Below are 24,987 nucleotides of genomic sequence, written 5' to 3'. Positions count from 1 at the left end.
TATCAGCACCACTAATTGCTTATGTGGTGCCCTCTTGTTTTTCCCCTCTTCTTTAATCATTATGAACATGCAATACAAACACATTGACCTTTTAAATCAAGCTTACACTAATTACCCTAGGAACATATCCTATAGAAAATCCAAAGGCGTATTCTCATGCTCTCCTCTTTTTCAATACACAAGTGATAGCTTCATTTTGATGAGATGCCCTTTGAGTCACATAGTGAAGGAAGTCATTCTTCTTCCCTTTATTGGATGGAGAGGTTATACTTGTGATTCCATGTGGAAGACTGAACCCTATCCTTTGAAGACTAGTAAATATTTTCAGTGTGGGAGTATTTGAGGCAAGAGTTCCCTTACTCTGGTGGTCATGGATTTGGAGTCCCTATACCCTACCATGGCTAGGCCTCATCCTTGTGATCAAAGTTGTTTTACTAACAATTTTGGAAGTTGTTTTGTGTTAGACAGTGGTTCTTCTTTGACAAGTTTCGGGAGGACGCTTCACATTTCAATGTGGGAGGAATATGATGACACCCAAAAGAAGCATAAAAACAAGGCACAAAAGAATCCAAGCATGCATCATAATTTTATTTTTTGTCAAGAGAATAATACTACATTGTTACAAAATCACCAAAAAGAGATAGAGATATGAGGGAGCCACATCCACATCCACATCTATCATAAATAAATGGTATACACAAAAGTGTTATGTGCATGCATTTGTGAAGGGTAGGAATACTTAAAATTAAAGGCCAAAGGCCTTATAATATCAAATGTATCAAAGTTTTAAAGAAATAATAAAATACGAAGGGGTGTGCTTTTTGGGGAAGAGGTCGGGTGGAGTGTATGATTGGTTATGTGCCTCTTTCCCTTCCCTCTCTTGTCCAATTGCACATTTTCTTTTTGGTGGTGCAAAAAGTTGTTCTCTCTCCTCTCTCCTCTGTCTTTTGTGCAGAAATTCTTCTTTTCCCTTTTGTTCTTGTATAATGGTTGAAGCTATGGATGAAGATGATGAAGATAACGAATGAGTTCATTATTAAGTGGAAGATTTATGGTTTCTTTTTAGTTTTGAGATTAATGGCTCAGCCATGTGCATAGATTTTGCACGCTTTTACCTTGGTTTCATGTTCATTTTCTGCCATGGGAGGGTTGCTGTCAGAGAGAGAGTGGAAGAATGGGAGAGCTTCTTACTACTCGTTGCTTGCTTGCTCGAACCTTGCTTCTTCTCCTTCACTTCAGCCTTCAAAATCAACCTCTCTCTGTGATGTGGCTCTGATACCATGTCAAGAATCACGTGGTGGGGGGACTTGCTTGAGCTGCTGCGCCAAACACACACTGTATACACAAGAGGAAGCTCACTCAAGGATACAAGAAGAGAGATGGAGGCTAAAAAATTTTCTTGCTAAATTTTCTTCTTCTTCGACACACTATACAATGTACACAAAGTATAGATAAGATACAACATAAAGGAAAGTGGCCTTCTAAGTCAAACAGTGCATAACCAACTACACTAATTGACTAGCATTATATCTTTGCCAGTTGTAGGTAGGTGTAACAAACTAAATATAACAAGTGATAAGTCAGTGGTCATGTGAGTATCATAATGACCACCAACGTGCTAAGTGTAGACGTGCAGACTCATCTAGCCAGGCAGTCCATCATCAATGTCCGCACGTGTTGAGCTTGCCATCTCAACATAAACGTGTTTTTCAAACTCATTGGGATATAGCTCAAAGGAAGTAGCATGATCACCATTGGGATATGGCTCTCCATAGTAGCAAGCATAGTTATCATCTCATTGCCTATTAAAAGTAAATGAACTCTCATAAGCATAACCGATATCATGCTATCCATGGTAATCAATGGCTACCCAATTTATTGACAAGGTGCATAGCATACATATTTTCTAAAACTATGATCATCATAGGTACATTCATCATGATGCTATACAAATACACTTGAATGCTACCCATCTTCTTGACATGGTGCATGGTATGCATGTTGCTCAAAAGAAATAACATGTCTACATGGCTAATAATTGAAGAAATCATAATCAACATCATGATGCTAATCAAAAGAATCACTATAATATCCATGAGAGTAAGCATGGCCATCATATGCATGTTATTGTTCATGCCAATGCTTGTTGTTCCCTTATCATAGTATAGATGTCTGTAATGCCCACATCTTTTAGGAGTAACTTGTGTTTCTTTGGTTGCTCATATCTAAGCTCCCAATCCATCTCTCTAGATATTTCATTGTTGAAATGAGTTAACTACAGCTATTACAAGAACACTACTCAAAGCTCTATTTCACTATTTGGCTAAATTTTCATTATACAATGGTCAATCTTGAATTTTCTCTATTAAACATGCTACTTGCCTACAAATACATTGAAAAGCCATGCTTTCTAATTTACAAGATGATTACAGGTTGTCCTATAATGAGTCTACCTCACAACCTTACTTCAAGGATCCAGACTCTAGAGCCAAGCTTGAGGTACAAACTTTCAATTCTGTCAAGGGTTTGGAGGTATCATACTTTTGTTATCTACAATACCCTAACTAAATTGATTTTGTATTTGTCTAAAAACACACTAGCAAAGATAAGAAAATATGATGGAAAATTTTCCTTAAACTCAACCATAGCTCAAAGAAAACTCCTCCAATTCTACATGCTTTTGCACACCATTACGATTAAGATTATGAGAAGATAGTCCTTACATATAAGAGAGAACGTGTTGTATATCATAATGTAATTTTGTTTGATGGATGGGGAACTCAAATCAAGTTTAGTGGTGACAGAACTTGATGGAGGACACCAACTTATTTAGTCAAACCATGAGCAAATTGGAGCACCTTGCACTGCTGAATGCATATAGTGTTAAGAAGAACCTCTTCAAAACTAAAGCATCCATGATGGTGCTAACAAATACACTACTTCACTTGAAGCATACAAGTGCAAAACTAAGCAATCATGGTAGAATCAACATAATCTTGGATATATGCATTTTGATGGGAATTTGACTATAAAGTTGAAGCTTTGGCTCTTTTAAGAGACTTGTTGACAATGATGGCCATATCATTTGCTTTATGCTCATCATTCTACACTCCCTTGTGCGGTATTGATAGAAGGGACTACAATGCAACAAATGATCCAATGCATGTAGATGAAGAGTTGTTGCTTAAATGAACAATGGAATTAAAGCTTAGAAACATTGTTTAGAAATTTGTTCAAGCCTAACTAAATGAAGGAATGAACTACAGCCTTCATGATGATCAGTAGGTTGAGCCACTAATTGAAGAGCTCTTCAATTCTCCATTGAGTTGCTATTGGAGATTCATGAGACTATGAGTCCAATAGATTAGGAAATTTGACACCAGCATGTTTGGATGACATGGCACTAGATCCTTATGCAAGGAAAGGAAAACAATTGACTAAAGTTTGAGTTCTTTGCTAGATCCTTACCATCCTGAAGAGACCATCTTACACCCCTTGCGATTAAGGTAGCTCTTGTTCCTTTTCGTATAATGCCTTGCTATTCTTGCAAAAAAGTGCCCTAGTCTAGATTAGCAAGACTTCAATGCAAGATCAATTTGTGTACCATCGATGCTTATTTGGTATAACCTTTTCCATGCATGTATAGTCTATGTGTACAACCCTCAAGGTAACCTTATATGCCCTTCATGCTATGTTTGATTTTGTCGTGTAGCATTGGGATGTAATGATTTTATTTAGGCACAAGGTTTTGTGCGAACCTCACATGCCATATACATAATTCTCTGCAAGGTCATGTTTAGTTGCGGAAAGAGTTATACCATAATTCCCTATGAGTTCATTAACTATTGAGAATTAAATTCAAGTTACTCCTTAGAATGAACTCATGTGCATGCCAATGCGATATACCCTATGTCTCAATGAATAGCAGAGATAGCAATTAGTACCCAGATATTTGGATATGAATTATCCATACCCAACGTTGTATTTGTATTAGCAGTAATGCCCTCGTTGGTGGTTCCATGGTTGGATGTGGGATTACCATTGGTGCATGTCTCCCTCCATTTGGGGGCCATACTTTTAGTTTATAAATCTCTCTCTCTCTCTCTCTCTCTCTCTCTCTCTCTCTCTCTCTCTCATCGGAGAGGTAGCATACCGGGGTGACTCTCCTCTATCGCGAAGGGGTTTTAACCCACAAAAAAAGGGAATAAGTTGCAGGGAAGAGATGGAGTGTGTGGTTACCCTCTAAGGAGGGAAAGGGAAGAATCTCCTAGAACCTTCCATCTCTCTCTCTCTCTCTCTCTCTCTCTCTCTCTCTCTCCCTCCCTCCCTCTCTCTCTTTTTGGTAGCAAGGGGGCTCTCTCTCTCTCAGGATAGCAAAGGGTTCTCTCTCTCTCTTATGACAACAAAAGGGGGGAAAGATGGTATATCTCTTTGCTTAAGGAGGGGGGGTTTATATAGGTGGAAGGTGATTATTATGGGGGGGGGAGGGAACATGGGGTAGTGGTGGTGTGACCACCCTCCACTTGTCTTTGTCCATGGTGGCGGTCGCTTGTGGATTGGCCGTTAAGTCCAAGGGGGGGTTCTTGGCCACGTGCCCCCCCCCCCCCCCCATTATCACCTTCCTCTCCTACTTTGTCATCAAGATTTGCTCCCCACTTTGTCTTCCACTTGATCATTGGCTACGTCAGCTCCTCCCTTGTGGTCATCGTCAATGGCTTCCTCTTGTCCTTTTCCCCTTTCGCCACATTGCCCTCGTCTTTCTCCCCCTGCCACCTGTCGGCAACAATGGGGGGAAATTTAAAAAAAATTGAATTAACTAATTTAAAGGGGGGTACTTCCCATGCAAAAGAGGGGTAGGGATATTACATCCTCTCCCCCTTAGAGAACTCAAGATGTCCTCATCTCGGAAGGAACTGGTGATTTCATTTTGGAACCTTTGGGATATGGGCCCACCATGTATTCATTGTGACATGCTAATCACTCATAAGTATACAACAAATTATTGTATTTGATATATCTAAGTCTGGATTACAAGAGAAAAGTTTATTGTAGTTACATCTCATGAATATCCTCTAATTTGTTCCTAAGTATCTGGTAGGTTCTGGATCACTAAAGCTTGTACCACTTCATTCTTTGTAAGTTCAAGTTCTCTTTAAATCTGTTTGGACAATTGACATGGATGTGTCCAATGTTGTGGCACTCGGAGCATTTGTGCTTAGGGTGCTTTGGACATTCCCTTTTGAAATGACCTAGCTCCTTACAATAAAATCAATGCAAAGCTTTATCACTTGGAGTCACACGATTCCTGGTTGTCCTTGGTAGGATTTTCTTCTTCAAACCAAATTGTCCTAGGATCCTTTTAGTAGACTGAAGTGTTCCTTTATCGCGAAAACTATGTTTTGAAATTGTCCTCTTTCTAGATTTGGGCTGAGGTCCATGGTCAATCGGCTTTGCTTGTAATATTAAAGAGTACTCCCAAACTTCGACATTCTGGCAAGACCCAATCTATATTAGTCGAGAAGAACACTTAAGGAAAATTCATTGCAAGTTATAACTGCCATTCCTAGCTAGAGTATCTGTAATCATTTGCAAGTTCTAGGCCCTGAAATAGATGCAACTCCTATTACTCGGATTAACTGTAGTTACAAGAGTAAGGTTTATTCCGTTTAGGATATATCTACGAATCATACATTAATCAATCATGCATCATTATGAAGTTTTGCTCAAATACCAAATGTAATGTGCTTGTCTATCGACTGTCTAGGCACGTTTTTAGCGGTCCAGCACATCAAGAGACGAGTCTAAGTGACGCCGCCTGACACTTCCATGGAATGTCACGGGGTTTGTCACCTACGGTTTCTCGAGTCCACCTCTCAATGGAATGTTTGCGTCGAACCCACTAGGATGTTAGCTTTCATGGATGTAGATAGAGAGCAACACACACAGAGTGAAGCAACATGCTTTCTCTCTCATTCTACTCATTTATTGAAAAGACATAGGTCAAGTATTTACAAGTCCAGAAGGACCATTCACACCAACCATAAAGAGTAGAGTACCGACTTATTTAATATACGTGACTAATATAGCTAGACTAGCTGTGTCCAGCTCATATCGATCAAACAAATATGAAAGAGCTTGATATTCTAACACTCCCCCTCAAGCTCAAGACAGCATCTGTACTCCAAGTAGCTGTCTAAAAACACAGAACTTATCTTTACCCAAAGACTTGGTAAAGATATCTGCAACCTGTTCATCTGTCTTTACATGCATAAGATCACTCGTCCTACAAGAACCATCTCTCTGATCAAATGGTAGTATACCTCTATGTGTTTTGTCCTGGCATGATAGAATGGATTCATAGCTAGGAGCACACTACTCGGATTATCACATAGTAACTTCACTGGAGCATCTACCTGTATATCCAAATCAGCCATAAGCTTGAGCAGCCATGAAATCTCGCATGATGCCAATGCAGCACCCCTGTACTCTGCCTCAGTACTTGACAAAGCAACCATAGGTTGCTTCTTGCTGCTCTAGCTAATCATGGCACTACCAAATCCAAATGCATATCCACTCGTAGATCTACGGTCATATGAGCAACCTGCCAAATCTGCATCCGTGTATCCAGTCAATATCAAGGGCTTATCTCTAACATAGAACAACCCATACTCTATAGTGGACTTAACATATCTCATAATGGGTCTAACTGCATCCAAGTGCGGCTTTCTAGGCTTCTTCATAAACTGGCTTATGAGCCCTACAACATAGCTCAAGTCAGGCCTAGTGATGGTCAAGTAAATCAAGCTGCCAACCATCTGCTTGTACATAGTCACATCCTCTACTTCAGCCCCAGTGTTCATGTCTAGCTTGATATTCTAATCAAGAGGTGTATCCAACGGTTTACATTCAGCCATGCCATACTTCTTCAGCATCTCCATGGCATAGTGCTTCTGCATCAACCATAACCCATTGTCAATTGGAATTACCTCAATGCCCAAGAAATAATTCAGTTCTCCTAGGTCTTTCATATCTTCATTGCAGGATCCAAGCCATTCAAAGTCACTGCAACCATATCTTCATCTTCAACCTGTGAACCAACAGATGCCAGCTGATCTGCTATGGTCTTAACCTCTGTGACATAATCCTGTATGGATCTGTTCTTCCTCTCCATGTTATTGAATTTTTGCTTCAATTGTATCTTCCTGGCACTTGTGGTTGTGCCATAGTATTTGACTAATATATTCCATGCATCTGTTGGGAATTTACAATTCATGATCTGCATCACCATAGCATCTGAGATACATAATGACAACCAATGTAAAACCCTGCGAGCTCTTTCTGTCCAAGCTCGATGCGCTCGTCTTTGATCAGCTATAGGACTCCTTTCTTGAACTTCAGGTTTAGCCTCAACACCTATCACTAAGTCCTAGTATCCTTTGCCTATCAGAAAGTTCTCCATGCGGAACTTCCATATTGCATAATTGTTGCTATCAAGCTTTTCTCCCACAATCTGGGTTACATTATCAGTTCTATCAGCATTTGCCATGTTGTAGACCTTGCCTGACTACCTGCAAACCAAGATATTCTTAACAGTTCAACTTCAGCCCAGAACTGTTTATGACCGTTTTCTACAATTAATTGCAGTAAAAAACTAGAGTATTTCAGCCCACTGACAACCCAAAACAGCCCACAAACAAGTGGCTTAACCTATGGGTAAAACAATAAGTGCAAATGCTATGTATTTACTTCGGTTCGAACTCCTGCAACCTCACTGCCAGGGTACATACATGCAGTCTGAAAACTGTAATTATGTGAGTGACCAGCAGTGGTTTCAAGCCCAAAACTGAGTGGTATACATGTCATACATGTCCCAAACTTTCATAGATAGCTGCTAGTACATGTGTCAAGCCGTACATAGGCATAGAAACACAAAACAGTATATAACTAGCATATATGAATGTCGTAAATACATTCCCAGATTTCAAACAGCCAATGCATTGGCAACAGGGATTAATTTCAGTCCCAAAAAACCATAAAACATTTGCATCACTTCTGTTTCCAATGCTCAAGCATTTAATAGTTCACAGACCAAGTCTTCAAGTACCTGCGAGACTAACCAAATCAACTAGTTCTTCAGGAGTAGCCAATTAGTGCTTTATGTTTGCAAATTTTTTCAGTTTTTAGCCTATCACAAGCTCTCAGATCAGGCCATTCCAAGCTCCAAGTTTATGTCAAAATACCCAAGAAATATGACATGTCTTCTACCAAGCATCAAGTGCTACATTCAAGCTCAATGTACATGCCAAAGAGCATCCAAAATGCAGACATCACAAGTGTATAATGTCCCTGTAACTTCAATAACAGTTCAACCCTGTGTATTCAAATCTGTACAACTCTATTACAGCTCACACATGAGCTCCCACAGGGGCAATAGCAAAGTATACCCTTCAAGAACCTTCCTTGGTATGAATCCATGCTCTATGCCACTTGACAAGTGCTATTCACCTTGAATCTCAGCCAATGAGAGCAGCCTGTTCATAGGCACAGTTCACATAGATAGTTCAGAGTATATTCAGATCAGATTTCTGGTGATGATGATGAATGCCCACTTGTTGATGCTCAATGGAGCCTTGGTGAGTCTCCAAACAAGCCACACACTTGTTAATGCTCAATGGAGCCTTGGTGAGCAGTCCATGTACTAAATCCCAGCCATGGAGTTCAGCCTGGAAAATAGGCGCAATCACGCTGGCTGGCCTGACCTCTGCTACTGCATGATTTACTGATTATTTTAATGATGAAGCACTCACTAGTGCTCAACCAATCCTTGGGAGACTCCTTAGCAAGCCACAGCTCCTCCTTCAAGCAATGAGAATCCAATGCTTAACAATGCATACCTCTGTGTGACCATTGATGGAAATGACTGTCATTCATTTTCCTTTTTTAGCCCTTCAGGTCAATCTTCAAGTCTTCTTCTTCAGTGCATTCAATCAATGAGCCCATTCATGGCTCTGATACCATGTTAGCTTTCATGGATGCAGATAGAGAGCAACACACACAGAGTGAAGCAACATGCTTCCTCTCTCATTCTACTCATTTACTAAAAAGACATAGGTCAAGTATTTACAAGTCTAGAAGGACCATTCACACCAACCATAAAGACTAGAGTACCGACTTATTTAATATACATGACTAATATAGCTAGACTAGCTGTGTCTAGCTCATGTCGGTCAAACACATATGAAGAGCTTGATATTCTAACAGAGGATTGACTTGAAATTTGAGTCCCTAGTGGTCAAGGTTTCCTGACAGCATTCTACCATCGGGTCCTGGACATCCTACTTTACGTAGAGATACCCAAGCTGAAGCAAACCCATGCCACACTTAGTTCAAACAGAATCGAAAAGGAGAGGGATGCGCCGCTCAACCTCTCTGCCCGTAGGGCATAGCCCCATTCCGGTCCCCTAAAATGGCATGAATTAGGTTCTAACCTAACAATTCCTAAAGGTTGAATGATGGTAAAACCTTGTGAGAGGCCTCCTAGTTCTCTCGGACCACCCTGCCATAGGAAAGACCCGTCGGGGGTTCCACCTACCAACTTTCCTTGATAGATTTAGTTTTCTAATTAGGTCCTACTACAATTACGTGTGACATTTAAAACCTGCTTCCTTAATTAAGACTTTAGAAAACAGGGTTCCTTCGCGTAATTTACAGCACAGACAAAAAAAGAGAGCAAGCAATCCCTTTGACAAACAAATTTCTTAACTTATCTTCAAATTAATCTTTGTCTCCTTCCCATACAGGAGAAATTATATATCCTTCTGTCCAACAGAAGTACCCGATCCAAAACACATGGCACCATAATTTCCATCCATGATCTAGAATAGGAACTTCCAACACCCTAGACATTGGGCTCACGGCAGTCCATAGCTCAATTTCGGGCTAGGCAAGGGGTGTCCGAGCTCCACTGACCCCAAGCGACCTAGGAGTGAGACACAACTTCCATGGTTGGCCTTTTCACCACTCGACCTCTTCGGCCTGTGAATCAAGCAGTGCCCTCTTGGGTTGAAGCCTGCGCCCTTGGAGATGATCCACCCACACAAAATATTGTTCATTAATTAATCCAATTAAGGATCAAGCACAATCAAGGCAGTCAGCCTAATATCATCTTCCAAGAAAATATTCATTTACTTTCCCATGGCAACTTGTCATCACTGACCCTTCCATACATTTACCCCAAACACAAGCACTTAGAATAATCATCCAAATCACATCCCCACAATCCATTTAATGCAAAAGCATTTAGGAAGTTATTTGATCAATCAACAAAAACAACGGTATCCTTTTCCAAACATTGCAAGAATAGTCGTGATAACCTTTCCATTGCATATTTGCTCTCCCCCTTGGGATCAGGAGTGGTTCTATGCAAAATTTACTTAACACACACTTCTTTTGGCTAAGGCATATGTTAAGATTTCAAACACTGTACAAGACATAAGTTCTATTAATCACTTATATTGATCGATAACATAGTCTTCTTCCCAACAAGTACAAAAGCATCAACTTAGGGTTTCCTAATCCTTGAGCTCTTCACTTGCCCTAAGGTTTTTTTTGCATCTAGCCCAACCTCAAATAGGATTGATAAACATATTCTCTATCAGATGGATCTCAAGGCATCATAGTTATAATCCTAATGATTGTTGTTTGCATTAGCTACACATAACTTCAAGATCCTAATGAACTAATAGCTCATGATATTAGCAAGACTTTAATGCAAGATCAATTTGTGTACCATCGATGCTTATTTCGTATAACCTTTTCCATGCATATACCATCTATGTACACAACCCTCAAGATAACCTTATATGCCCTTTATGCTACATTTGATTTTGTTGTGTAGCACTGGGATGCAATGATTGTATTTAGGTACAAGGTTTTGTACCAACCTCATGTAGCATATACATAATTCTATGCAAGCTCATCTTTAGTTTTGCAGAAAGAGTTACCCCATAATTCCCTACGAGTTCATTAACTATTGAGAATTAAATTCAAATTACTCATTAGAATGAATTCATGCACATGCCAAAGTGTTATACCCTATGCCTCAATGAATAGCGGAGATGGCAATTAGTACCTAGATATTCGAATATGAATTATCCATACTCGACGTTGTATTTGTATTAGCAGTAATGCCCTTGCCAGTGGCTCCATGGTTGGATGTGGGATTACTGTTGGCATGTGTCTCCCTCCGTTTGGGAGCCATACTTTCGGCTTATAAATCTCTCTCTCTCTCTCTCTCTCTCTCTCTCTCTCTCTCTCTCTCTCTCTCTCTCTCTCTCTCTCTCTCTCTCTCTCTCTCTCTCTCTCTCTAGAGAGGTAGCATACTAGGGTGACTCTCCTGTATCGTGAAGGGGTTTTAACCTACAGAAAGAGGGAATAAGTTGCGGGGAAGAGACAAAGTGTGTGGTCACCCTCTAAGGAGGGGAAGGGAATAATCTCCTAGAACATTCTCTCTCTCTCTCTCTCTCTCTCTCTCTCTCTCTCTCTCTCTCTCTCCCTCCCTCTCTCTCACCCTCTCTCTCTCTTTTTGGCAACAAGGGGGCTCTCTCTCTCTCATGGTAGAAAAGGTTTCTCTCTCTCTCTTACGACAACGGGGGGGAGGGGGGAAGCAAGAGGTGGTACCTCTCTCCCTCTTATAGGCCGATAGCAAAAAAGGGGGGAAAGATGGTATATCTCTTTGCTTAAGGGGGGGGGGGTTTATATAGGTGGAAGGTGATTATTATGGGGGGGAGAACGTGGGGTAGTGGTGGTGGTGCCACCACCCTCCACTTCTCTTTGTCCGTCATGGTGGTGGCCTATGGACTATGGGCCGTTAAGTCCAAGGGGGGGGGGGTGCTTGGCCACGTGGCCTCCCCCTTGCTATTATCATCATCCTCTCCTACTTTGTCAGCATTGTATCCCTCTCACTCAACATTAGCACGATCTGCTCCCCACTTCGTCTTCCACTTCATCATTGGCCATGTCAACTCCTCCCTCGTGGTCATCGTCAATGGCTTCCTCTCATCCTTTTAACACAATATTAGTGAGTTGGGAATCTCCCAATTCCCATTTTTTGAATACCAAAAAGGTGGCACCTGGATAACATGCCCATAAGTTTCTCAAAACCATATGATGTGACCATTTAGCTCAATTTCTTGAAGTTTTCCATTGCTAGAATATTTTAGGATAGTAACCATTTGCAGTCAAAGCTTATGCCTATTGCTACTTGATACTAGTGAGGTTATCTATTGGATATACTTATATCTATGATGGATGCTATATTCTTAGTTGTGCTCATAATATATTCATGAAGTTATTTTGAAGTTGGAATACATTGACATTGGCTATCATTCATTATTATGGATGCTACCTAGATGCTTCATTGAGATTTACTACTAAGAACTTTGCAAACTACTTGGGTCAAATACTTCTGAATGTATGGTATATGGATCTTAGATGAATGAATGCCATGTCTACAATGTTTTGAGCTCTGCTTGCTACTTTGGCATTTGACTTCTATTTCAGTGGGAGCTACTTGGCTTTATGTATCAAGTCACTCTTGAGACTTGGATATACTATAGAGAATTTGGTCTAGGCAATTGATCTTGAGCTTGTTATGGTGATATGTACATACTGTCTTCAAGCTATTTGTATGCAATTGATGCCTAGTCGGCTCATCTAACTTTTATTTTGGGCTGGCACCTATATCTGTCACACTATTGTCAATTATGTATTTATCTTACATGGCTATGTATTGAGTGTCGCGAGCATCCTTAGCTATCTTCCATGAGCAAATACAATGGATTATGGTATGTTTAATTGAAAATATAATCAAAGCTCATGCCTTTTCATCTCTTCCATCCTAACGAATCTTCTCAAGAGTAAGCATGGTGGTGGTACTGTAGCATTAACTCGAGCAAAACTACAAGTACGCAAGTATATCCCAAGCATCCTTAGCTATCTTATATTATCAAATATGTGGAATTATGATAGTTTGTCAGTTTTTCCTTTGTTTGCAAGTCTCTCCCATTATTTGGGAGATCTCCTATATGCATGATGGTTCTATCTATGGGATGTATCATCTTAGTCAGACACATTGCCCTTTGACAGTCCTCGATGCTAACTACATATTCACCCACTGCTAGTTGTAGTTCTTTCTTAGAATTTTTACAATTTGCACTTTATCAGTGATAGCTCATAATTGGATTTGATTTCTTATTTTTGTACTCTATTTTCAACAAGCTATAATTTTAGTTTACAAATTATTTATGAGAATAGTCACCTCCTCTTGACAATATTTTGCTTACAATTTGTGGAGAGATTATTACTTTGGCAATATCTCTTGTCTTCTACTTGATTTGGCAGTGGTTTTGGGGCTACTTGATAGGAAATTACAACACCTATTTTTCCCTTTTGTGCACTTTTTTGGTCTCATTATGGCTTGTGGTTCCCATGACTGCGCTATCTTCAATATTGAAAAACTAGATGGGAACAACTACAACTACTAGAAAACACAAATATGGCATGTTTTAGTGTAGAAATTTCACGTTGGACCACAAAAAATTGAGGGTGCTAAAGAGCCAAAAACATTGAGGCTGAGAACTGGGCTGAACTAGATGAGCTATGCAAGTCCACAATCATCTTATCACTCTCTAAGCAAGTTCACTAATGTTGTGATGATGACTGAAAATGAGACTATGTAATGTTAGAAGTATAGCACGGGAACCCTGAGTAAGCAAGGGTGCATGAAGGAAGGTGAGGTGTGAATGAGTTGAAGAGCAAGGAAAACCCTAATCCTAGCCCATATTGAGGACATATAAATAGCCTAGAGGTCACTCTCAAGGGTAGAGAAAGTGTACTAATTGTACCTTGAGCAACTTATAAGCAAGATTTCCTTCTTATACTTGAGCTGCCTCTCCCTCTTGTGCACATAGCTCTATGCTCTCACTCTAATCTTCCAACATGGTATCACAACTATCTCTATTCAACTACACTTTCCCTAACTCCAACCTAATCTAAGTGCATGAGAAGACCTCATTCTACTCACTTTACCTTCTTCTCCACCATAGCTAGCCTTGACCACTAGTTAGTGAAGAACCTAGGGAGGGAAAAGGAGGTTATCTCTCCATCAAGGTTCTTTTAGGAACTTTCTTCCCACCTCAAGTCGTAGCAATATGGCATATCAAGAGTTGACATTGGGCATGAAAGAGCTATCATTGTCTTTTTTCCCAAATTAGTATGGTACTAGACAACATGGATCTTGCGTAGATGCCACGAGTTGTAGGGGGAACAATCATATGTGCCAGCATGGGGCTTTGTTAGCTCCCTAAGTGCACTATCCAATTCTAAAAGGTTCTCTTGAAATTGTTTCTCAGCTGCTCATATAGAGCGAAACCTTGGTATTGAGGGGGGGGGGGGGTATTAGAAGTATAGCATGGAAAACCCTGAATAAGCAAGGGTGCACAAGGGAAGATGAGGTGTGAATGAACTGAAGGGCAAGAGAAACACTAACCCTAGCCCACAATGAGGCTATATAAAGGTCACTCTCAAGGGTTGAGAGAGTATACCAATTTCAGCTTAAGAAATTTACTAAGCAAGTCTTCCTTCTTGTACTTGAGCTCTCTCTCCCTCTTGTACACACAACTTTATGGTATCACTCTAATCTTCCAGTACATATGAGATTTAGACACAAATTAAGAATATTTATGACAAGCAAAGTCCTTCATCTCAAATGTATTAGCTAAAATAGTTGATGGACCTTCGCATGAAGGAAGGGACTTCTATGTTTGCACATTTGAATGTGTTTCACTCCATCATCAACAATTTAGCTTTGCATGAGATTGAGTTCAAGGATCCTTTACATCCTTTATTTCGTCTTAGTATTCTACTTGAGTCGTGGAATGCTTTTCATATGGCTCCATGTGCTAAAGGATGGTATGAAATTGCAAGATTTTGAGAGTGCCCTCTTGACAAAAGAGGTGAATAGAAAGAATGTAGATGCTTCATGTATGTCACATGCATTGACTATGAGAGGCCAATAGGATGGCAATGGCCATGTTAGAGACTCTATCATGGACCTTCACATAGTAAACCCTGTGGTCGTAAGTTGAGTCTTACTTGTCATTATTAGGGGAAAGTAGGTCATATTCAACCACAATGCCATAAAATGAATGAAAACAATCACAAGGAAAAGGAAAAGGGTAAGGTGCAAGACAAGAATGATGATGTAGCATTTTGCCTAGTAAGTCTAGCATCAAGTTTGAGGAGATTAATGTGGTGTAGCAGCCTGATGTGTTTGATGATCTCATATTGGTAGTTTTTTCTTTGGATGCTTTGTAGCTAACTAATGCTTTGTAAGGATATCCTTAGTGTTGGTGGATAGATTCATGGGCTTTTTTTAATGTGACCCCTCATAGAGAGTGGGCTCACTCTTATTGTAATATGACTAGATCTATTAGTTTGGGTAATGACCTCGCATTAGAGATAGTTGGTATCAAGCAGCATATTCATTCTTCATAATGTACTTTAGATTACCAGCTCTTATCTTTACTAGCACCTTGGATGATGTAGGTTATGTTGTCTCTTTTGGTGATTCCTCATGAAAGATTACCCCTAAAGATCTTGTTACTACATGTGGTGCTAAGCCTAGTATCCTTTATCCCTTGCTTATATCCGGTTTAGTTGGCCATGTTTTGATTGTGGCTGTAGTTCCACATGTATCTCCTTGGCAAGCACCTTGGATACATGTCTTTGAAATGAATGAAAATGCTTACATGTTTGTAGTAGCTTCTGCCCCTAGACTATAAGTGTTTCAAGTCTTGTAATCATTATTTATATGGTAGATAGACATATAGTATGCATAATAAGTCTAGCATGTAGCACGTGGGTGAGCCTTTGGCTCTTGTTTCATTCTGATTTATGTGGTCCCATGCCTATTAGTCATCACTAGGTGGTGCAAAGTACTTTGTCACCTTCATTGATGATTACTTAGATAAGGTCTAGGCTTACCCTATTAAGCAAAAATCAAATGTCATATCTACCTTTTAGTGTTGGCTTACTCTTGTTGAGAACTAGTTTGGGGATAGGCTAAAATGCCTAAGGAAAAATAATAGGGTTGAGTATGTCTTGAAAGCCTTTAACTAGTTTTGTGATGAGTGGTGTATTAAGCATTAGTTTACCACCCCCTACACTCCTCTTTAGAATGGTACTTCCGAACACATGAACATGATGATTCAAGAGAGAGTCCATAGTATACTTAGCCATGCAAGCTTACCACATCACTTTTGGATAGAGGTAGTTAGTAGTGTAGTACACTTGATTAAAAGGTCCCCTTACACTACTATTGATTGCCAAGTTATAGAGGAGATATGGATTGGGACCTCCATCATTGCTCATTTGCACATCTTTGGTGTGAGGCATTCTACCATATTCCTAAGAACAAGCACAATAAGCTAGATCCTGAGTCTATGAAATTGTTGAGACCAAAAATGGGCCCAACACTGGCTCTACGACTCTAACCACGGGCTCCTACACTCATCAAACCACTCTCACAATCTCAGAGCTAGGAGCATCTAGAGGTTATGCACTGATCTAGCTAAATCATGCATCTATATCAGTTTATAGTCCAACGAATTTTTCCATCTCATCCCCAACAAAGGGAGTATACCACACATACATGTGACTAACATCTCAATGTAGATACATAGAGAGTACGCCCTAGCTAATTGCTATGGCTCTTAGGACTCTCCTATACCCCGAAGACTAGCCCTAGGATGCAATGTCTAAACATAAAACACAATTGTAACATTGTTCACTCTTTTGATCAATCATTCCATGAGACATTTTTGTTTCCTCAAATAAGAATCCCCAATGACAATTGTTCTATCTTATAGCTCGGCAATCCTCACACTCTCATAGTTGGTCAATAGTTTTAACAGCCAATTGCAATGCATCCAAGAAACTTCCTCTTTCTTGTTGATACCATGTATAAGTCTAATGCAAATGCAAGATTTAATGCCATATAGTGCTCAAACAAATTAACCACAAATCAGCAAAATGTGTCATGTGAAAAATATTCTTTCAGTGATTTCCTTTCTAACGTATTACTGCATTTCTTAGAAATAATACCAAACTAGTCGGTGATATTGTATCTTTAAAAATATTTAACAAACCCTGTGTGATTCATTTCAATGCACAATCACTTATATTTCTATGTAAAATTATTGACATTTCAACATCTTTATGTGTTCATTTATTATGTAGAGTATTTTCTATGTTTCATAATATTTCTCCCATAAAGATACCCTTTAAATAGCCACTTTGACATACAAATAGGTATAGACTAAGGCCAACCTCATTCTTTATAGCCATTTATACACTCACGAACCTTCTCCTAATTTAGTAATTTTTGACACCCTTAAACTAATTTGTTTGATTTAAAAAACTATTTTTATAATTTATTTTCATATTAATTACTATTTTTTTAAATTTTCAAATTTATAAAGCTTATATAGATTGTAGTTCAACATTATATTCAATATCACTCTATAAGAATACCATTCAAACCATAAAAATCCATGAAAGTATAATTTTTCTATTAAATTTTACATATGTGGTTGAGCTAGATCTCGATAGGTTGAATGAGCCACAATCGATTAAATTAGGATCTATGCTTAGTCTGGAAGAGAAGAAGGACTACATGTCCTTGATCCAAGAATTCTGTGATATTTTTGCCAGGAGCTACGATGAGTTGAGGAGTATTCCTCCCAATCTAGCTATGTATACTATTCCCCTAAAGGAAGGTAGCTATCACATTGGACAAAAAGTGAGGCATATGCCTTTTAAGCTTAAAAGATGAATTATTTAAAGAGCTACAAAAATTATGTAAGATTGGCTTGATATTTTATGTCCAACACATGGACTGGTGTTTGCTAGTAGTTATCAGGAAAAAGAAAAATAATCAAATCTAGCTTTGCATAAATTGTAGGGAGCTTAATAAACAAACAGTCAAAGATTACTATCCACTACCATTTATTGATAAGATTCCAGATCAGTTAGGCGGTAGGGATATCTATTTGTTTATGGACTACTTCACTGGTTATAACCGAATGGCTATCACAGAGGAAGATAAGTTGAAAATGACATTTATCACTGTATTTGACACCTTTGCATATCATGTTATGGTTTTTGGAGTATGCAATGTGCTAAGATCTTGGCAATGTGCCACAAATAAAACTTACAGTGATATTTTTCTACAGGAGGTGAAAGTCTTTATTAATGATCTACGGGTAGCCACCACTAGGGAGAGAAATCTGATCATTCTAACAAAATGTTTCAAGCATTTCAAGGAGTTGTGTATTGCTCTCAATCCAAGGAAATGCATCTTTGGAGTGCCCTCTGAAGAATTGCTATTAGGCCATGTGGTTAGCTCGACTAGTATTGTGACTAATCCTGAAAAGATAAAGGTTATCATCACTATGAGTCTGCCATATACTCCTAAAGAAGTGCACAACTTTCTATCGCTAATCAGATATTATTAATGATTTATTAATGCATTGGTTGAGAGGGCATTGCCATTGATGAATCTATTGCCCTTTAACTATCTATTTGTTTAGAGTGATCCGTGCCAAGTATCCTTTGAGGATGTGAAGCATGAATTGGCAAAAGTGCTTGTCCTAAAAGCACCTAAAAGGGGTGACATATTTTATATATTTTTAGTAGCTAAGAAGTATAGTATCATTTGCTATTTAGCCTAGATTTGGCAGGACAAGTGGTATCATCTGATTGCATTTGCCAATCGCAAATTGGGGGTTTTCGAGATTAATTATACCTACATGGACAAATTGTGCCCTGGGATGGCCTTTACAACGAAACAATTCAGGTACTACATCTTGTATGAAAGGGTTGTATTTTAAATGAAGGTAGAGGGACTCCACGGTGGATTCCGTGAGGTTTTGCGATGGATTCCGTAAAATTTTATTATTGGGGCTCATACACAAAGTGGATTCTTTATGCGAGAAGTCGATGGGGACGCCTATCCTTTTCGGGCATTTTGTTAATTTTGTGTGTACATGGGTGATTCCATAGCGGTCGATTCAGCAAAATACATATTTAAATTAATAAACGTTTATGAGTTTAGAGTGCGCACTCGTGATAAATTAAGGTTAGGATTGATTTCTAACCAATTTATTTATGTAGCTGAAGATTGCTAGGTATTCACTTTTGTCGATTTAACTGTATTATTTTTTTAACAATTGTGAATGCTTCAGTTGATATGTAGAGTAAGCAGCGATGGCAATGGAAAGCATTGGAGGATAGCGTGTATTCAAATTATCGTCAAATTCTGATGGGCGCGTATCTTAGGCATGGTGCCTATATTTTGACGCGCTTATTTATCAAAGTGTTTGATATTTATTTATTATTTTTATGCGCATGGACGCATGATTTAAGTATTTGTATTGGACATTGTATTTGGGTACCGCCTGACTTCTTGGGCGTCCATTAGCTTTAATTCTTTATTGGCACAAAAGCAAACTCATAAGCTAAAGCGTGCTATTTTGTAATTTGGGCTATTTTTTGAGCTTGAAGATGAATAATATATGAAATACATGCTTTGTGGAGCGCTCACACAAGGCGTGGGGGGAGATTGTACCCAATTGATCTCTTGTTCATGTCGTGCAAGCTTTCTACATTGATTTGTGTGCAAAAAGTAGAGTTCTTTTATTCTTGGGGACCTTCTGACGCTCACTATGCGTGCACACGGTGACCGATCTGTGCACCAGTAGTATCAGAGCGAAGCTGAGATCGAGAGCTTTCAATCGCTTACCATCTTGCGCGAAGGCGGAGCTCCTAAAACGATCGAGCTCTACAGTCAATTTCATCACGAACGATCGATACTAGCTTGTTCTTGGCGGTCAAGAACCCACATCTGCACCTTTTGATCGCGAAGGACCAGCCTGTGTCGATGGAGAACCACGTGGATATCTCCTTCTTCAAGTCGTCTTCATACAGTAAGCTTCTTAGCCAAAAAGCTTTAAAGCTTTAATTCAAAGCTTAGTAAGATTTATAGGAAGCTTATCTAAAAGCTTCAATCAATGAATTTTTAAATCGGTGGCAAGAGTATGTCCTGGACAGCCTCGAATCCGTCGCCAACATCCTCAGTTACATGAAAATCACGCAAGCATTATTAAGTCTTAAGCTCCTAAGTGTTCCAAGTCTACTTACTCCTACAAGTCACCAAAGTCACAAGATTACTAAAGACTTACTCAACAACTACCTTAGCGACAGTTCACACACAGAAGCACATAATCCGTCTATTGCTCTCTAGTAGACCCTGTTCACACTTGCAGACTTGTTGAACCAGTTTTGGCAAGAACAGAAGTTCATACGCAGTTTCTACGCAGACGGTTGTGACAACGAATACCGTAAACGCAAAGGAGAAAGACCATAAAAGCCAAACAAAATTTACAAGTCTTGTATACCTGCCTTTGAGCTACGCTCATCCTGCTAATAAGATTTCGAGAGTGTGAGGTTTTTTGGATTTTGCAAGATGAGTGAACAAAACATGGACGATTTTATGGCTGAAGGTGATCTACCCGAACCAACGATGGAGCAAAAGTTGGATTTGATTATGATGCAGCTTGAAGAAGAACGAAGAGCCCGACAAGCTTTGCAAGTTCAATTGGCTAATTTGCAACGATCTACCACCGACCAAGATGGACCGCAACCCGAAGATCTTATACGACGTACCATCGATGTGACACTTAAAGCCCAATCCATTCGCAAAGAAACAAAGATAAGTAAAAGAAACTTCAAATTTTGTACTTTCAATGGATCACGCGATGGAAAGATTGTACTTGCTTTTATCAGTCAATTTGATGATTACTTCCATCAAGAAACATATGTTGAGAAAGACAAAATTAAATGTGTCACTAACCATTTAGTTGATCGAGCATCCTTATGGTGGACTGTGGTCCACAAGAGCATTGATTGCCCTACTACTTGGGAGACTTTCCAAAAGAAGTTTTTGCAGAATTTCCTTCCTTCTTAGTTCCATGAAAAAGCCATTAAGAAATGGGATCTTCTTCAATAAAGAGATCACGAATCTATTTCCCAATACACTGAACGTTTCTGGAACGCCCTACTGCAACTACGCATGCTCGAAGATGTACCTGAAGCGATTCATAAACGCAAGTTTATGTCTGGCTTACTTGGACATTACTATGCTGAAGTCAATATGTTCAAGCCAACAACCCTTGAAGATGCAATTTCCTTGGCTCATGACACGGAAGACAAGATTCGTGGAAGAGACAAGCGACCACAATAATTTCCAACTAATGGTAACTATGGTTCCAAACAATTCAATTCAAATTTTTGAAGATTCAATCAAAGTCCTTTTCTTCCATCTTCATTCCATAAGTCTTGGACACGACCACCTGCTTTTCCATCAAACACCAATCCAAACCCTAAGCCATCCTCACAGTCAAATCCCAACATTCCTAAACCTCCTACCATTACCAATAATGTATCTAAAGCCAATCCCATAGTTTTTTACAAATGCCATCAACCTGGACATCTAGCATCCAATTGTCAATCCAAAAAGCCACCTGTCCATATCAATTATCTTGGAGCAATCCAAGAAGAAGAACGTGAGGAAATGCTTGACTTTACAGAAGATGATGATGACATTGGTACTACTTCAGATACTTTGCCAGGTATGCCAACTCCCCATTCTTTGTTAACAATGAAATGTTTTGTGCATGGTAAAGAAAAGTTTATTTTACATGATGATGGGAGCACACATGACTTTATTTCTGCAAAGTTAGTCAAATAATTGAATTTTCAAACTATTTCTACACGTTATCGCATCAAAGCTACATTCCTAGGCACGAGATATAATGGAACATAAGAGGTGCATTATTTAGAAATTAAAATTGGTGAATATACTGAACGAAGAAATTTCCTAGTTGTACCTTTGCAGTCTAGTGACATTATCTCAGGAATGCCTTGGCGTCATCCATATAATCCTGACATAGATTATTCTACGCATTCAATTAAAATTTATTTTCAAGGAAAACAAATCACATTGAATGGTATGCACGCTTCCAATAATTTCCCACTGATTACTTATACTCAAGTCAAACATGCATTACATAAAAGTAGCAAATCTTATTTAATATGGGTGAATGAAATTCAAGCTAAAGAAAAACAAATGCATCCTAGGCATACACAATTTTTTTGCCCAATTTCAAGATTGTTTTGCTATTGGTTTACCACCTGGATTACCACCTTCACGTCTTGAAGATCACAAAATAGATTTAATTCCTGGAACACAACCACCATGTAAAGCACCATATAGACATAATCAAATTGAACAGAAAGAAATTCAAAATCAAATAGAAGAATCGCTTAATCGAGGATTAATTAGACCTAGTAGTTCTCCATTTGGTGCACCTGTCTTATTAGTAAAGAAGAAAAATAATACTTATCGCATGTGCATTGATTATCGTGCCCTAAATAAAATTACTGTTAAAAATAGATATCCGATTTCTAGGGTAGATGATCTTATGGATAAATTACAAGGATCTGCCATATTCAATAAGATAGATCTTAAATCTGGTTATCATCAAGTAAGATTGGATAAATCTGATATATTCAAAATTGCATTTAGAACACAATTTGGACACTATGAATTTCTAGTTATGCCTTTCGGTCTAACTAATGCACCAGCTACATTTAGTCGTATGATGAATCGCATATTTTTGAAACATCAGTATTGTGTCATAGTATTCTTTGATGATATATTAGTATTTAGTAAAAATGAGAATGAGCATTATGAACGTTTGTCTTTAGTTTTCAAGTTGTTAAAAGACAATCAATTATATGCTAATCCAGAAAAGAGTGAATTCTTCCAAATAGAAATTGAATATCTAGGACACATTGTTTCCTCAAAAGGTATTAAAGTTGACCCTAAAAAGATAGAAGAAATTTTAAATTGACCCATACCCAAAAATGTGCATGAGTTATGTTCTTTTCTAGGCCTTGCTAGTTTTTACAGAAAGTTTGTAAGGAATTTCTCATTACTTACATTGCCTTTGATAAAACTCTTAAAGAAGGGTATTGTATATAACTGGTCTGATAATCAACAAAAATCCATTGATTTATTGAAACATGCATTAACCAATGCTCCTGTATTACAACTACTTGATTTCAATAGACCATTCTTTTTAGTAGTTATTGATGCTAGTAGATTTGGAATAGGATCTTTCCTTATGCAAGATAATCATCCCATAGCTTACTCTAGCTGTAAACTCAAACCATCTGAACTTAAATATTCTACATATGATAAAGAATTGCTACCTGTAGTACAAGCATTACGTCAATGGAAACATTATTTAATGGGATCTGAATTTATGATCAAAACTTACCAACAAAGCATTAGACATCTCCTTAGTCAACCACAAATATTTGATGGACACATTAAATGGGCCGCTTTTATTCGAAGTTTTCATCCCCTTATACAATATCAACCAGGAAAAGAGAATGTTGTAGCTGACGCTTTAAGTAGAAGACCGACAATTCATAATAGTTCTGTGATATCATTTGATTCCCTTATCCCTATGAAAGATACTTATCATCATGATCTTACTTTTCAAGCTGATTGGAATAAATTAGTTGCAAATAATTGGATTCCTATTGATTCACTGTCTTACAATAATGGATTCATGTTTTATGAAAAAAGATTATGTGTGACAGTTCCATTTAGATCATTTATTTTGCATGAGATTCATTGTCCTCCATATCAAGGTCATAGAGGAATTATATCTACTTTACGTACATTGACTGAAGATTTTTATTGGCCACATATGGACACCGATGTATCTAACTTTGTATCTGAATGTTTAGTTTGTCAACGAGTTAAAAGACACCATGGTAAACAATATGGTTTACTTATGCCTTTACCTATTCCATCACGACCATGGGAACAAATTTCAATGGATTTTATCACTAGTTTACCTAACACTAAAGCTGACCATGATATGATTTGGTCTGTTGTAGACATGTTTAGCAAACAAGCATATTTTATTCCATGCAAGAAAACTTTAACTGCATCTCAAGCTGCTCAAATTTTTTTAAAAACTGTTTTTACTCATCATGGTTTACCAAAAGTCATTATTTCTGATCGTGATTCTAGATTCTGTAACAATTTTTGGATTACTTTGTTTGCTAACTTAGGAACAAAGATTGATTTTTCATTTGCATTTCATCTTGAAACAAACGGTCAAACAAAAGCTACTAACAGTACTATTTTAGATCTTTTGCATGCTTACACTATTTCAAAACCACACACATGGGATACACATTTACATTTACTTCAGTTTGCATATAACAATACACCACATACAGCTACAAAGAAAGCACCATTTAAAGTTATTTATGGATATCGATTGCCTACACCTGTTGCATCATTATCAAACAAAATTCAAACTACTGATGATATTGCTAACATGCATGCCACTATTTTTGATGAATTTAAAGATATGATTGCCAAAGCCCAGCAATCATATACAAAACAAGTAAATAAGAAAAGACACGCTATGAATTTTAAAGTTGATAATTATGTTTGGTTACACATAGAAAAACATAGATTACAAAGTGTAGATACACAGCCAGTAGTGAAATTAGCACCTACATTTTATGGACCATTCAAGATCATACACAAAATCAATGACAATGCATTTAAACTAGAACTACCACAACATTGGAAAATCCACAACACCTTCCATATCAGTTTATTACGACCCTTTAGAGGCCAATTACCCGTACACCTTGTCTATGAAAACCCTCCTTTACTAGATGATGAAACTGAAATCCTTGAGCCTGAAACTATTATAGATACTTACTTTATGACCACTAGAATTGGCAGTAGATATTCTAGATATTTGGTCAAGT

The sequence above is a fragment of the Lygodium microphyllum genome, chromosome 1, assembly GCF_053477565.2.
Source record: "Lygodium microphyllum isolate KBCC chromosome 1, Lygodium_microphyllum_v1.1.10, whole genome shotgun sequence".
In the NCBI taxonomy this organism is placed as follows: Eukaryota; Viridiplantae; Streptophyta; class Polypodiopsida; order Schizaeales; family Lygodiaceae; genus Lygodium; species Lygodium microphyllum.
This window is presented reverse-complemented; position numbering follows the sequence as displayed.